Here is a 16238-nt window from a genome sequence, read left to right as displayed (position 1 = left end):
ACTTCATACATTCATACATACATACTTCATACATGTATTCTACTTTTCATTACCAAATCATATTGAGAGGCAATTTTGTGACTCACTGTTTCCTTTACATTGAGAAATTACTTGTTTATTACAGTACAGCATAAAGCAAGTGTCTGCAGTGAGTCAGACACTTTGTCAAGCAGCCTTACCTTACATGCACATGGAATAACATAGGCAAGCATGACAGGCTTCACTTAAATGTAAACCTAAAAAAGGAAGGACGTACACTGCACTACAAAAACTGCTCCATCCCCGTCACTCACCGGTAAATTGTGAGTGTGTCAGGAGGAGCAGGAAAAAGCCAGTCTACATCATCTGGCTGCGAGGAAAGAAAAACGTCCCGTCGCTGCTGCATCCGACAACACAAACACAAAATCAGAGGACCGTGTTAAAACCTAAAAACAAAGAGAAGAAATAGTGTTTCTTCACCAATAACGAAACAAAGTACGGACTGCTGTTGCTTGTGCTCCTGCTGCTGCCATAGTGTGTGTGTGTGTGTGTGTGTGTGTGTGTGTGTGTGTGTGTGTGTGTGTGTGTGTGTGTGTGTGTGCAAAAGTCTTACTCGTTAGGTGTCTTTAAGGGAACTTTCTTACTACACTGTACAAAATAATTGTTGTTTTTACAGTATTTTTCCCATAAATACTGACAGGAAATAGCTGTAACCAAAGTTTACAAATCCGACTGTTGTATGTGACATGCAATTTGGTTGTGATGTCTTGAATTTCTTGGCTCAGTCCTTGTTAACATTTAACAGGCAATGTTGAGTGTGTGCCGAGACACCATAAGCCTCCATATTATCTAAATAATATTTTATCGAGATAGAATTAAATACAGATAAACACTGTAAATCGAAGCAACAGGGTGTCTGTAAATGTTGCATTTTTTCTTCGTTGCTAAGCGGTTGTCTTCAATATTATTCTTCATTAAATACTTGGAATGTAATACTTATTCATTGCTGTTATACCAATAGCCTTAAAAACATACTTTAAATGTTTTTTTTTTTTTTTCTATATTATTTGTCATGTGCATTGTTTATTGCGACACGTGGCACTGTTACTGAAAACTTGTCATGTAGCGCCTTTGTATGTCGATGTGCATTTATCGTATACAAATATTTTCACTTAAGGTGATGATGAAAATTATTCATAATGAAATGAAAAGCTCAAACGTTCTATATAATATTTCGGTGACGCAAGGTTACTTCGACCTAGTAACTTCAGTAACCAGAAGATGGAATATTCTACTCTGGGGAGACATGCAAGGTAAGAAATATATTTTGTTATCTCAGTTGAAATATTTAGTAGTATGAAATTTTGAGGAAGTATGATGAGAAGAATAATAAAAGCATAGGAGTAGTTACATGCACATCGAGATTTCCAACTGTTGAACCACCAATTTTTCTGTTTATGAATACGAGGTGCCTGCCAAATGCCAGTACGAGACCAGTAGCTACACCTTTTTTATCCTGCACTGAGTGAGACCCAGGCCTGTACTTTCATCAAGCTTGATACTGTCAGCTTACTGCACTTCTGGGACACTAGAGGCTAAGTTGACGCTGTTGTTAAGACTGAACTATACAGCCTCAACAAAAACATCACCAAGGGCACAGCTAGCCAGTATTCTACCTACCTACCTCCTAAGGTCCTAAGGCCTAAAGGCCTTGCATCCAACAACATTCCTGGTCTCCTCTCTCGCATGTAAGTGACAATTCAATGGTTGGTTAATCTCAGCTTGTAAGCCATGTCATTATTAAGTGTGTTTATTTGTGCATGATGTATACATTTTTTTTACCTACCTAATATAAATTATGTTTATGCAGGAAGTCATTGGTAAATTAAATAATTAACTAAACTCATCTGCACTCTTAGTTTGGTTAGTTTGATTATATACCTATGTTAAATTATGCTGGTTTGGCTTGGTTAGGTTAGTTAGGTCAGTCTAATTTGGTTTGGTTTGGTTATGATGGTTAGTTTCATTAGTTTGTTAGGTTGATTACCTAGGTTAAGTGGTAATCTGTTACATCCGGCTGGTGGGCACAGATGAGTGGAAGACTGATGAATGAGTGAAAATGTAGTGGAGTTTGTTCCATGAGTCCACTACCACTTTTAGAAAAAAAGTATGTTTCTTAAGTGTTGTAATAATCTCTGAATACCTGAAGGGCAAGCACAGTTAAGTACTAATGATTTTTTAGTAATTACTTTTGTGTCATGGATTCAGAGTCTTCATGTCCTCTCTGTAATCATGTATCAAGGTCAGTGAAAAATTGTGTAAATTATTGCCTGTTGCATTTAAATCAATACAGAAGAGTTATCAAATGCCCATTAAGGGATTCCAAATGGACACTTTCATCATATGCAGGGCTAAAGGCTCATATATACCAAGACCATCAAGAACGTAGGTCAAAAAGTGAAGAAAAATTGTTGATCTTAAGTCTCCATTTGAAATTACAGTGTAAAACTCTTTTGTGCCAACAAGTTTATGATAAAAATGAAGGATTTATTAAAGCATTTGAGACAGCACATTGATGATGGCACCAGGATTCAGTGCCCCTTTAATCAGTGCTCCAAAATGTTCTCAAAGACAACCACATTTAAATCACACTTAAGTAGGCATCACACATATCAAACAGTTAAGGACTTGCCATCTGAAATGGTCTACTCATCAAATTCAGACCTCTGTGATGACTTGTCACCAAGTTAGGAGGTATCCAGTACAACAAGAAATGACATTTATGACTTGGAAGGGACTAGCTTATCATTTATATACATATGTAACCAAAGGAGGTGTAATATTACAACCAGGAGCAGTGTAAATAATTGTAATTTTCTTATCATTTTACCTTTGATAAAGTTATTAATTGGTTCCTTTGTGCTTAATAAACAGGAAGGGGATGTGTGGGTATTTGTTATAAAAATTATGAGAGAGAAGTATCTTGTGGTCCATAAAAATTATGTTATCATTATTATTACCTGGTCTTTTGTGGAAAAAGCTTTAGGAAGAGGAGGTAAAATATCTACTGCAGTTCTGCCACAAGCATTGATTGGTGAGGAAGGGGTGAAGATGCTAGAGACAAGTCATGAAATCCTGACCAGGTGGCTATGTTATTTTTATTTATTTATTTATTTTTAATACTTTCAGGAGAATCAAGGTTTACTACAACAAGATATATGCTGTCAATTGATGGTGTTGTTGTCACTGAGCATATTGCCACATTTACCACTGGCCTAGCTATGCTGTTGGCCTCCTATTACAACTTTAATATAAGGTACCCCATGGATTCTGCATCAACACTCGAGTTCATTCAAAGGTAATTCATATATATATATATATATATATATATATATATATATATATATATATATATATATATATATATATATATATATATATATATATATATATATATATATATATATATATATATATATATATATATAAACATATAGATAAATCTGTCCAGAACACCTCCAGTGTACCTCCATAGTACATTACCTTCCATCACTACAGATGTTTTGCTGGTATCAATCCCAAATGGGGGAGCAAGATAGAAGTAAAAAAAAACATTGCAAAAGGCACTCTGAAGTCCATCCGAAGGTCCTGTCCCTGATTAATGGTATTGCTGATGTAGACTGGAGGAGCTAAATCCCACCAGGTAATGTTTATTACTTATGAAAACATTGCTTTATCATTATGGAGATTAATCATCATTATTTTCTTTTAAGAAATCTTGGAACACTTATATTGGGTTTTTGTTAAGTGAAAAATAAGCTTCCAGGAAGTCACATGTATTACAGTGTCTTATTTACCATTTCATTTTACCTCACAAATAATTAATTTGTTTGATTACTAATTTTATTAGAGATGCTATGAGTGTGTTATGACGGTTAGATTGCTTTAATGTGCTTGTGCCTGGAAAAAAGGGGCTGGTCATCCCTATTTGGAAACTTAGTGGGCCATCATTTATTTAATTTATTTATTACCACTGACTTCAGTAGAAATAAACAATTTGCCCTGTAGTATATACCTTACTGTTTATATGAAGTACTTGTATTGTGCGTTCAAGACTGAAGACAACAATGAAACTTTTGTATCATGTTTTCATTATCTTAACTATTGCAGATGCTGTCAGCCACTAGAGGGGAGGAAACTAGAATTGTGATACACAAGTGGATAAAACTTCTCTTCCAGTCTTGGTGATGTACTTAAATAATGCTCTTTTTTTAATGATGTGTCAATGACAATTATAATGGTGATGCTGTAAAGGTGATGTACTTAAATGCCTAGGTTCATTATATATATATATATATATATATATATATATATATATATATATATATATATATATATATATATATATATATATATATATATATATATATATATATTTTTTTTTTTTTTTTTTTTTTTTTTTTTTTTTTTCTGGAATGCTCTTAATAATGGTGTAATGATTATAAAGGTGATGATGATGATGATGTCAAGTTTTCTCCATGCAAGTATAATGATGATTATAATGGTGGTGATGATGATGATAATGCAAGTTTTCTCCATGATTGATGTAAATTAAATACCTAGGTTCAAATTTTTTCTGGAATGCTTTTTTTTATTTGTGTATGTAATGATTATAATGGTGATGATGATGCTGATGATGTAAAGTTCTCTCCATGCTGGTTGATGTATAGTTAAATGCCTAGGTTCATTATGATTTTTTTTTCTTAAATTCTCTTTTAATGAAGTGTAATGATGATGATTATGTAAAGTTCTCTCCATGCTTGGTGATGTAGTGAAATGCTTAGATTCACTGTTATTTTTATTTATTTATTTATTATTTTTTAGGAATGCTCTTTGATGAAGTGTCAAGTAATTGATTTAATTGTATAGTGTAGTTTTGTGGAAATATTTTTTGCAAGTTTGTCTAATGTATGTTTAGTTTTAAAAATGTGCTCAGGTAATTTCTCCCTTTACCTCATTTTTATTTTGAGGCCTCTTATCTAGTTCATCTTTTACATGAGAATATGAGGAAAATGTAGGTTGTCCATGCCCTAACCCAATGTGCTGTTGGATACATTGTGTTAAATAAAATCTTTCTCCTATGAATTGTCTCACCTTTATAATTTTTCCATGGGCAGTAGGACAGGATTCAAGTTCCCATGTTTATTATTACTGATGCTGTGCTTTAACTAAAAGGATGTTTTTTTTTTTTCTTTTTTTTTTATTATTATTATTATTTTTTTTTTTTCAGCTTGGTTATCAGATTCCTTACACATATCAGTCCTTGCATTCCTTCTGTGTTTCTCTCATAAACACATACAGTTTAAATAATACCTTGCTTATTTTCCCAAGAATGTTTCAGATACTGGAAGCAGTTAACTTATTTTCATATACTTTGGTTCAGGTGAAGTGATTTCCCACCGACGTAATTAAATATTTTTGTACATAATCAGGTAGATGTGTGATATACTCAAGATCTGTTCATATAGAAAAGAATATTTAATATTCATAAAAAAAAGTCCTCAAAGTGCCCTAGTAAATATATGTTCTACTGAGTCAATTATGATTTTAGTATTTATTTACTTAAATTGTTATTAAATGTAAAAAATGTCACGAGTACTGAATAGTCGCATTTCCATCGCTCCAATATCCAGACTGTCGGTATCCAGACTCGTCATTATCCAAACAAGTGTCTGATTGGCTATCGTGACAGTAAGAGTTGCTATCTGGAGGGTAAGGGTCACTATTCAGACAGTAAGTCATTATCCGGATGTTTTACAGTCATTTATATCCCTATCCAGATGTTGCAGTCTCCGGATGGGCCTTTGGATAATAACTAGGATGGATATTGGAAAGTTTACAGCATTTTACTGCTGTAATTAAAACATTGCTGTTGATTCAGGATATAACCTCAATATATCAAATTTGCTCTTTCAAACACTGGTTTCTTCTGATATCTGCTCTTTTCTGCATACAGCGAACTTTTCAGTTTGTCATAAAAAGTTTATGTATACCACTTGCCCACTGCTCTCAGTGTGCCTTTTGTTTACATGCTGACCATCTGGAGGAAACAATATACTCCTGCCTGGCTGCCAGTCAGTCGACCTTTTGAATTGTTGCTCAGTGTATACTGAATACACTTTATTAATATGTGGTGCATGGTTCAGTTGGCCAGCAGGCATTCAGGCGTGTGATCAGCTGGCAACTGTAAACAGTAATGTGTAGTGAGAGCAGCAGCATTGCAATGTCTACCATTTGTATCTAAAGTCATAATTTGATATGTATGTACTGTATTGTCTTAACTGCATATACAGTAGTACACATACACAAGTATACAAACTTTTTTTCTGATGTACAGAGAAAATTTGGCATATACAAAAAAAAGGGTCATATGCCAACAAGTCATTAGATGTATCTTTTTTTTTTTTTTATCAACCCAGACTTTCCAGATTAGTTTGATATAATGAAGGATCTATGTGCTGTACTACTATCATCAAGTGTACACAATATGGATATTAACTAGAAATTTCTTAAGAATTTGATACATTATGGATATTAACTACAAATTTCTTAAGAATTTGATACTGCTAAGTTGTTCACAAGTTCATGTAAACTACAAATACTGTTTGCCAGTACTGTTCCAGTAAGATAGACTAAAATTGAGAAATACATTTTCCCCTTTTTTTGATGAGTAATTTCTGTAAATGGTATACAAAAAAATCCTGTGATAATTTACAAGGAAAAAAATACAGAAACATTTAAAATTTACAGAAAATATGTTATTTATATGGAAATTTTTGTTTACAGATAACTGTAAATTTTAGAGAAAAAGTTCGGCAGCCTTGTTGCCAGTGAATTTTCTGTAAAATTTATAGATTATTTTTTACAATGTACATTTTATAAGCGTTTAAGAAAAAGGTACGTTTATGCAATTTGCGTCTCCAGGCACCTTACAACAAAGAGGGGCTATAAGTTAGGTAAAAATGCTGGCTCCTCGCCTCCCAGACTGAAGTGTGATCGCTCCTAACCACCCTCAACAGATGCCAATATAAAAGAAAGAAGCATGTGGTGGTTTAATTTAAGTAAACGTGTTACTAATGTTACTGATCACCAATAAGTTATTTCCTATATATTTTCTTTTTACTCGCCATAACAGCGATAATCCATAAATAATGAAAAGAAGATGCCTCATCTTTACTCTTTAATCTAAGCCTCTTCCTTCTTCCCCTTCTAGCCCTACACATTCTTCCCCTTTCCTTACTGTGCATCTTGAATTATTCATTCACTCCTCCCTACACTGCTCCTATTTCTCAGTTCACTGCTTCTCACAACTCAGACTTAAATTACGAGCGGCCAAGTAGCCTCCTCACTGACGCCTTCCACACACGGCTCTTCCCTTCACATCGCCGCATAACCCGCCGCTCGCCGACCCACCACTGTCTTTTCCAAACCTAATTTCCTGTCTTCATATCTTTCTTTGCTCTCTGGCGCCCTGCTCGCCACCTCACCCTGCGCCCTCTAAGTAAGATGGAGGGAGCAGCAATAAAGTGATGAATATGATGGAATTTTGAGAGAGAGAGAGAGAGAGAGAGAGAGAGAGAGAGAGAGAGAGAGAGAGAGAGAGAGAGAGAGAGAGAGAGAGAGAGAGAGAGAGAGAGAGAGAGAGAGAGAGAGAGAGAGAGAGAGAGAGAGAGAGAGAGAGACTGAAGCAATTAACAAATTAACTTATCATGGCAACGAGAAAACACATGAATACATTTATATTAAGCCAAACTTTTCTATTATCACTCACCATGATCAGTAAAATAAAAAAAAGAATCATTCCCTTCCTTGTAATTAATGAGAGGTCAATGACTGTCAATCAACCAAAGGCATTTACTCATAAATTCTTCTCAATCTGTTTTCTAAAGTCAACCTAGTTGGATGATGCCAGTTTGATTTTTTTTATTACAATTGTTTGTTGCATAAAGTAACCAAATGACAGGTATATTTCACTTTAACGTATGTTGAAACTCTTAAAATATGTGACTTGAAAAAAATTTATGTGACTTGAAAAAAATTGTCAATACATTACATTTCAACGTATCTATGTTAGAATTTTTAAATATCCCCCCAAAAGAGTTGAAAATCTTACAGGCCTCAGTAAATTTTGTAACTTTAGAAAATTTTAACAATTCTATATATCGAGGCAAGTTAGAAAAGAAAACTCTTTGCATCAGTTCATAATCGATAATCTTATATTAAGTTTTCTTCGATAGGAGCAAATGGTGTTCAATAAGTGTAGTGGCACAACAGTCAACACCAACTAAAAATAATTCTGGTCATGGTGATCATCCTGACTCAGGGTTGGCATAAAAAAAAGCCTAAGTGGGTTATATATATATATATATATATATATATATATATATATATATATATATATATATATATATATATATATATATATATATATATATATATATATATATATATATATATCATAATTTAGTTCTATATCATATTGTTTTTTTTTCTAATGTAGGAGGGACACTGCCCAAGGGCAAGAAAAAAAAAAAAAAACTGAGATCCCAGTCCCAGAAAAGGGTCTAAAAGCAGTAGTAAAAATTTGAAGGATAAGTGTCTTGAAACCTTCCTCTTGAAGAAATTCAAGTCATAGGAAGGTGGAAATACAGAAGTAGGCAGGGTGTTCCAGAGTTTACCAGAGAAAGAGATGAATGATTGAGAATACTGGTTAACTCTTGCATTAGAGAAGTGGACAGAATAGGGGTGAGAGAAAGAAAGTCTTGTGCAGTGAGGCCATGGGAGGAGGGAGGCATGCAGTTACCAAAATCAGAAGAGCAGTTAGCATGAAAATAGCGGTGGAAGACAGCTAGAGATGCAACATTGTGGTGATGAGAGAAAGGCTAAAGACAGTCAGTTAGAGGAGAGGAGTTGATGAGAAGAAAAGTTTTTGATTCCATCCTATCTAGAAGAGCGGTATGAGTGGAACCCCCCCAGACATGTGAAGCATACTCCATACATGGACGGATAAGGCCCTTGTACAATTAGCAGCTGGAGGGGGTGAGAAAAACTGGCAGAAACATCTCAGAACAACTAACTTCATTCAAGCTGTTTTAGCTAGAGATGAGATGTGAAGTTTCCAGTTCAGATTATAAGTAAAAGACAGACCGAGGATGTTCAGTGTAGAAGAGGGGGACTGTTGAGTGTCATTGAAGAAGAGGGGATAGTTGTCTGGAAGGTTGTGTCGAGTTGATAGATGGAGGAATTGAATTTTCAAGGCACTGAACAATAACAGGTGATGATGAAGTTACAGAGAACATAAGAACATAAGAAATAAGGGAAGTTGCAAGAAGCGACCAGGCTTACACATGGCAATCCCTGTATGAAATATACCTACCTATTTTCATCTATTATCCCCATCCAGATACCTGTCTAATCCTGTCTTAATGCTCTCTGATGTCCTAGCACTAACAATATGATTACTGAGTACATTCCACTCATCTATCACTCTATTTGAGAACCAATTTTTTCCTGTCTCCTTCCTAAACCTAAATTTTTCAAGCTTGAACCTGTTATTTCTTGTTCTCCCCTTGTTGCTGATCTAAAGAATTTTGCTTACATCCCCCTTGTTATAACTCTTATACCACTTAAAGACTTCTATCAGGTCCCCTCTTAACCTACATTTCTTTAAAGAATGCAAATTTAACAACTTCAATCTCGCCTAGTAAGGAATACTCCTCATCCCCTGTATTCTTTTAGTCATTCTCCTCTGCACTGATTCTAATAGACCTATATCTTTCCTGTAATGTGGGGATCAGAACTGCATAGCGTAGTCTAGATGAGGTCTGACCAGCGCCAAGTATAACTTTAATATTACTTCTGGCCTTCTACTTTTAACACTCCTAAAAATGAATCCTAGTACCCTATTTGGCCTGTTTCTGGTTTCTATGCATTGTTTTCCTAGATGGAGTTCAGAGCTAACTACAACTCCTAAATCTTTCTCATACCCTGTATCTACCAGAGTTTGGTTGTTTAATGTGTACCTACAGTGTGGCTTTCCTCTACCTACGCTAAGTACTTTGCATTTATTGATATTAAATTGCAGAGAGAAGGATAGAAGCTGTAGGACAGTAGTTTGGAAATCAAGGGTTTGTGCCAGACTCTGTCAAAAGCTTTTGATATCTCCAAGGCAACAGCAAAAGTTTTACCAAAATCTCTAAAAGAGGATGACCACCACTCAGTAAGGAAAGCTAAAAGATCACCAGTAGAGTGGCTTTGACGGAATCCATACTGGTGATCAGAAAGAAGGTTGTGAAGTGATAGATGTTTAAGAATCTTCCTGTTGAGGATAGATTAAAAAATCTTAGATAGGCAGGAAATTAAAGCAATAGGACGGTAGTTTGTGGGATTAGAACAGTCACCCTTTTTAAGAACAGGCTGAATATAGGCGAACTTCCAACAAGAAGGAAAAGTAGATGTTGACAGACAGAGCTAAAAGAGTTTGACTAGGTAAGGTGAAACTGTGCACAGAGGCACAGTTTTGGAGAACAATAGGAGGGACCCCATCAAGTCCATAAGCCTTCCCAGGGTTAGGCCAGTGAGGGCATGGAAAACATCATTGTGAAGAATTTTAACAGGTAGAATGAAGTAGTCAGAGGGTGGAGGAGAGCGAGGAACAAGTCCAGAATCGTCCAAGGTAGAGTTTTTAGTAAAGGTCTGGATGAAGAGTTCAGCTTTAGAAATAGATGTGATAGCAGTGGTGCCGTCTAGTTGAAATAAAGGAGGAAAAGTCATGCCTGACTCGTTCATTTTCTGTACAGTACAAGTTATCACAGGCTTTGTCCAGCCAGACCAAACTGTATCAGCATGACTTAAACAAGAGTCTTACCTCCCTCTTTTTACTTTTCCTTTCCTGTTTTTCATTTGCATCAGTCTTCCTGATCTCCCGTGCCTTCCCTCACCCTTTGTCTCTACACCTTGATGTTCCTCTCACCTTCCCTCACTCTTTCCTCACTCTATTTTTTCATTCATTCTTTTTCTGTTGTCTTCATAGTAACCATCACCCCCTGCCTCTCTCTCTCTCTCTCTCTCTCTCTCTCTCTCTCTCTCTCTCTCTCTCTCTCTCTCTCTCTCTCTCTCTCTCTCTCATGTATGCTGCTCTCACCTTATTTCTCACTTACTCTTCCCCATCTCTCCACACCCTGCATTCACTCTGTCCTCAGCCTGCCTCTCCCTCTCTCTCCTCTTCTCTCTCTCCTCTTCTCTCTCTCCTCTCACCCTTGTTCTCCCTCACTTCTCTCCCTGTAATCCACCATCATGCCCTTGAGCTCTTCATTAATATGCAAGGTGAATGAACACTGTGATGCTCTCTCTCTCTCTCTCTCTCTCTCTCTCTCTCTCTCTCTCTCTCTCTCTCTCTCTCTCTCTCTCTCTCTCTCTCTCTCTCTCTCTCTCTCACAAATGATATGATGTTCCTGTATAAAACTGTTAACTAAAAAAATGATAGTAATAATAATGTATGCTTATATTTCCCCTTTATTATTTACATCTCTCTTTATTTGCTGACACTTTGATTATTTTGTTATGCTTAACTGAATTGCTTATTTTTTGCTTTTGTTGTTAAAATTTCTCTCCTACATCTGTTTGTATTTTTATCTAATCTCTTCATAATATTTACTTTGAATCATTAATTTCCATTTTTGTGTTTATTGTATGAATAATTGCTTATATTTACTATTTCTCTAAAAAAATGTTTCTTTTATATTAATATTTATGTAACTTGAGACATCCAGACCTCTTGGATGGTAAAGCCATGATGTTTTCTGCTCCTGTTGGATACAAAGAGATTTATTCCCTTTGTTGTTATTGTTGTTGATGATGCTATTGTTGTTGTTATTGCAGTTACTGTTGCTGCTCTTCTTATTCTTCTTATTCTTGTTCTTCTCCTCATTTTTCTTCTTTGTGTTGTTGTTCATGTTGCTAATTTGTTGTTGTTGCTCCTGCAGTTTTTTCTCTACGCTGGTGTAATCTGGTATGTATTCTTTCTTTTATTTGATCATCAAGAGAGATCATCAGAGAGAGAGAGAGAGAGAGAGAGAGAGAGAGAGAGAGAGGAGAGAGAGAGAGAGAGAGAGAGAGAGAGAGAGAGAGAGAGAGAGAGAGAGAGAGAGAGAGAGAGAGAGAGAGAGAGAGAGAGAGAGAGAGAGAGAGAGAGAGAGAGAGAGAGAGAGAGAGAGAGAGCAAAAGAAAATATAAGGCATTACTGTGATATGAAAAAAAAAGTTGCATTTTTACTTCTAATGAAATCAAAATATTGTTCATGAATATCAAATAAAAGAAAGAAAACATACCAGATTACACCAGCATAGAGAAAAAACTGCAGGAGCAACAACAACAAATTAGCAACATGAACAACAACACAAAGAAGAAGAATGTCGAGAAGAACAAGAACAAGACGACAATGAATAGCAGCAACAATACACAGATACGTACATACAGGCGTACATGGACATGCATAACCTTCACAGGAATGCTAACCTTGCAAGGAATGTGTTTGAGATGCAGAGAGGTAAGCACGATGAGAGTGTGATGTGAGTGCGAGGATTCTGAGAGGATGAGGCACCAAGAAAAACATTACTGTGGATGATTTATAAAAGAGGACGCAAATATGAATATGTAATTACATTATCAAATTAGTGTTTGTGTTTTTTATTTTTGATAATTTATTAATTTAATATTTTTGTATAGTATATAAATTATGCATCAATTGCAATTTTTGAATGGAATAATATACCTAAGATAATATAGTGAAGAGAACTTAAAGATCATACAAAGTGAGGTTTTGCATGAGAAGAAAATAAATAAATAATAACAATGCATGCGATGAAATGCGCAAGATTATTTGGAGACAAAAGTTTGATTTTTTTTTAAAATGACAATAGGAAGTTTGACTTCACAAAAAATAGATAACTAGGTAATAGGTGTTTTAAGTTGCTTAACAACTTAAAAGACCTTCCTCCAGCGGCTGGTTCTAATTTTTGGATGCGTCACAGACGTTGTCAAACGAAGCCCGGCTGCACGTGCCACGCATAGTGTCGAGCCGCTGTGCAGGTTGCAGTGAGTGACACAATGCTATAAATGACTCTGTGTTTTCAATATGTTGAGCTTTATCTGCATTCTGATCAAGCTATTCTATTCCCGAGAGTTTTTTCACTTAAAGTAATAATATATTTCAGTACATAAGAACATAAGAACATAAGAAATAAGGAACACCACATGAAGTGGCCAGGCTTACACGTGGCAGTCCTTGTATGAAATATACCTATCTATTTCCACCTATCATCCCCATTCATAAACTTGTCTAATCTTCTCTTAAAGCTCCCTAATGTCTTAGTACAAACAACAAGATTACTGAGTCCATTCCACTCATCTCCCACTCTATTTGAGAACCTTTTTTAGAAAAATTTTCAAGCTTGAACCCGTTATTACTTGTTCTATCCTGGTTATTGATCCTAAGAATTTTGCTTACATACACCTTGTTATAACCCTTATACCACTTAAAGACTTCAATCAGGTCCCCACTTCGCCTACATCTCTCTAAAGAATGCAAATTTAACAGCTTTAATCTTGCCTCATAAGGAATGCTCCTCATCCCCTGTATCCTTTAAGTCATTCTCCTCTGTACTGATTCTAATAGACCTATATCTTTCCTGTAATGTGGGGACCAAAACTGCACAATGTAGCCTTGACGAGATCTGACCAGCACCAAATATAACTTTAATATTACTTCAGGCCATCTTCTTTTATCACTCCTAAAAATGAATTCTAATACACTATTTGCCGTTTCTGGCCTCTATGCATTGCTTTCCTAGACAGAGTTCAGAACTAACTATAATTCCTAAATCTTTCTCGTACCCTGTACCTACCAGAGTTTCGTTGTTTAAAACATTGTGTATCTACTGTGTGGGTTTCCTCTACCTACCCTAAGTACTTTGCATTTGTTGATATTAAACTGCATTTGCCATCTGTCCGTCCATTCATTCATCTTCTCTAAATCTGCCTGCAAGGTGATGCCATCCGATTCTGACCTAATTAATCTATCTTTGTGTCATCTGCAAATTTACTAACATCACTACTAATTCCAATATCCAAGTCATTGATATATATTAAAAACAACAATGACCCTAATACTGATCCCTGTAGCACCCCACTAATTACAAGGCACCACCTAGATTTAGAGCCGTTTATTACAACTCTTTGTCACCTGTCGCTTAGCCATGACCTTATACATCCTAACACCTTCCCATCTATCCCGTGTGCCCTAACCTTTCTCAGGAGCCTCTGATGGGGGTACCTTGTCAGAAGCTTTACTAAAGTCCAGATATAAGATATCATAACTATCACCATTATCTACTGCCTCGTACACTTTACTGTAAAAACTTAACAAGTTCATCAGGCAAGACTTCTCCTTTGTGAATTCATGCTGTGACTGATTTATCAAGTTATGTTTGTCTAAATGCTCCCTAATGTTCCTCGCTATTATTGACTCCAATATTTTACTCACAACTGGAGTTAAGCTGACAGGTCTATAATTAGATGTAGTACCCTTTAAAGAAGGGTACTACATTAGCCTACCTCCACATTACTGGTACCTCACCTGACTCAAATGATTTCCTAAAGAGAGAGACTAACAGCTCACTAATAACCTCTTTGCATTTCTTAAGTACTCTGGGATATATTTCATCTGGTCCTGGTGCCTTGAACTTTTTTAGCCTATCTATCTTCTGTTCCATGATCTCCTTAGTTATGGAAATATCTGCTAGCTTCTCATTCTCATCTGCTCTAAACATCTGTTCACTATTTGGCATATCCTGCATGTTTTCCTGGGTGAAGACAGTTAAAAAATACTCATTCAGAATTTTACTAAACTCCTCCCAGAACTAAGCAGCTCCCCATCTGCTGCCTTTAATAGACCTATAGTATCCTTATTAATTTCTTCCCGTATACCTGATAAAATCCCTTGGGGTCCGTCTTTGCCTGGCTGGCTACCTTTAATTCATAATTACCCTTGTTGACCTCCTGATTGTTTCAACTAATTCATTATATTATGACCTTAAAACATCTTCACCTGCCCTTAATCTCTTATATATACTTCTCTTCTGCCCTATATGATGTTTTAACCTAGCAGTCATCCATTTAGGGTTATTTTTCTGTGATCTTATTGCTCTATACGGGATGTTTGCTAACTGACATGTATGGAATTTATCTATGAAATATTTATGCAACTCATCTACATTTACTTCACCTAATCCCCCCATCTCGGCCAGTTCCATCCTCTCCACTTCTTCATCTACTCTTCTCGACCTCATCTCTCCCATTTCAGCATGACTTGACCCTCCAACATACTCATACCTATCTCCCCATCTCTCTCTCCTCCACCCCTTACAGACAAATCTTCCCTTCTCTTGTCATTCACCTTCACACCTCACCTCACCTCTCTCATCCTTCCTTATCTCTCTCAACTCTGTTCCTGACCTGACCTCACCCTGCATCCGTTGCCAGTCAACTCCTTGGAGGTATTTTTGCTTCTAAAAGTTTCTTCCATTTTAATTTGTACCTAATTTCCCAATGATCACTATCACCTAGCTGTCCCCAACCTCTACCTATATGACTGCTTCCTCCCTGTTAGTAAGAATTATATCTAGAATACTGTTCTCCCTTGTGGGTTCTATGATTACCTACATTAAAATCCCTCTCATCCAGCATTCGAGCATCCGGCAGCTTCAAGTATCCGGCACATTTTTCCCCGAACCTTAAAATCAATAAAAAATCAATGTGTACTCATAAAATTGATTAAAATTCCCGTGCAAGGCATACTTTGTCCCCTCGCCACCAGAGCGCACTGCTTCGCGCCACCCGCGGCCCACTGCACTGTTTACTCAGTGACTCAGTCCCGCGTGTGCACTGTTTATCGCCTGACACCTTCATTATGCCTAAAGTTCTAGAAAAGAGGAAGCGTGTTGTGCTTGCACTTAAGCAGAAGGTAGACATTTGTCAACAATTAGAGAGAGATGAAAGCAGACAGCAACTAATGGTGGAATATGGTGTGGGCTCATCAACTATTTATGACATTAAATCCCAAACGAAAAAGTTGTGGGATTACATGAAAGCTACCGACACCCCAAAGGCAGCGGAAAATCGTCACACACTGCAGTATCATC

The 16238-nt window shown here is 36.2% G+C and overlaps 1 protein-coding gene and 1 long non-coding RNA gene across 40 annotated transcripts in view; one reads left to right on the top strand and one right to left on the bottom strand.

Annotated features, from left to right (window-relative positions):
- Positions 1–16238, bottom strand: part of LOC135111973 (circumsporozoite protein-like) — a 184500-nt gene that overhangs the window by 123207 nt on the left and 45055 nt on the right. The gene's annotated exons all lie outside the window — the stretch shown is intronic.
- LOC135112452 (uncharacterized) lies at positions 364–4309 on the top strand. Its single transcript, XR_010274394.1, has 4 exons — positions 364–1727; positions 3169–3337; positions 3538–3682; positions 4150–4309. It is a non-coding gene; the product is annotated as an uncharacterized LOC135112452 (long non-coding RNA).

This window comes from Scylla paramamosain, chromosome 23, assembly GCF_035594125.1.
Source record: "Scylla paramamosain isolate STU-SP2022 chromosome 23, ASM3559412v1, whole genome shotgun sequence".
NCBI classification, from domain to species: Eukaryota; Metazoa; Arthropoda; class Malacostraca; order Decapoda; family Portunidae; genus Scylla; species Scylla paramamosain.
This window is presented reverse-complemented; position numbering and strand designations above follow the sequence as displayed.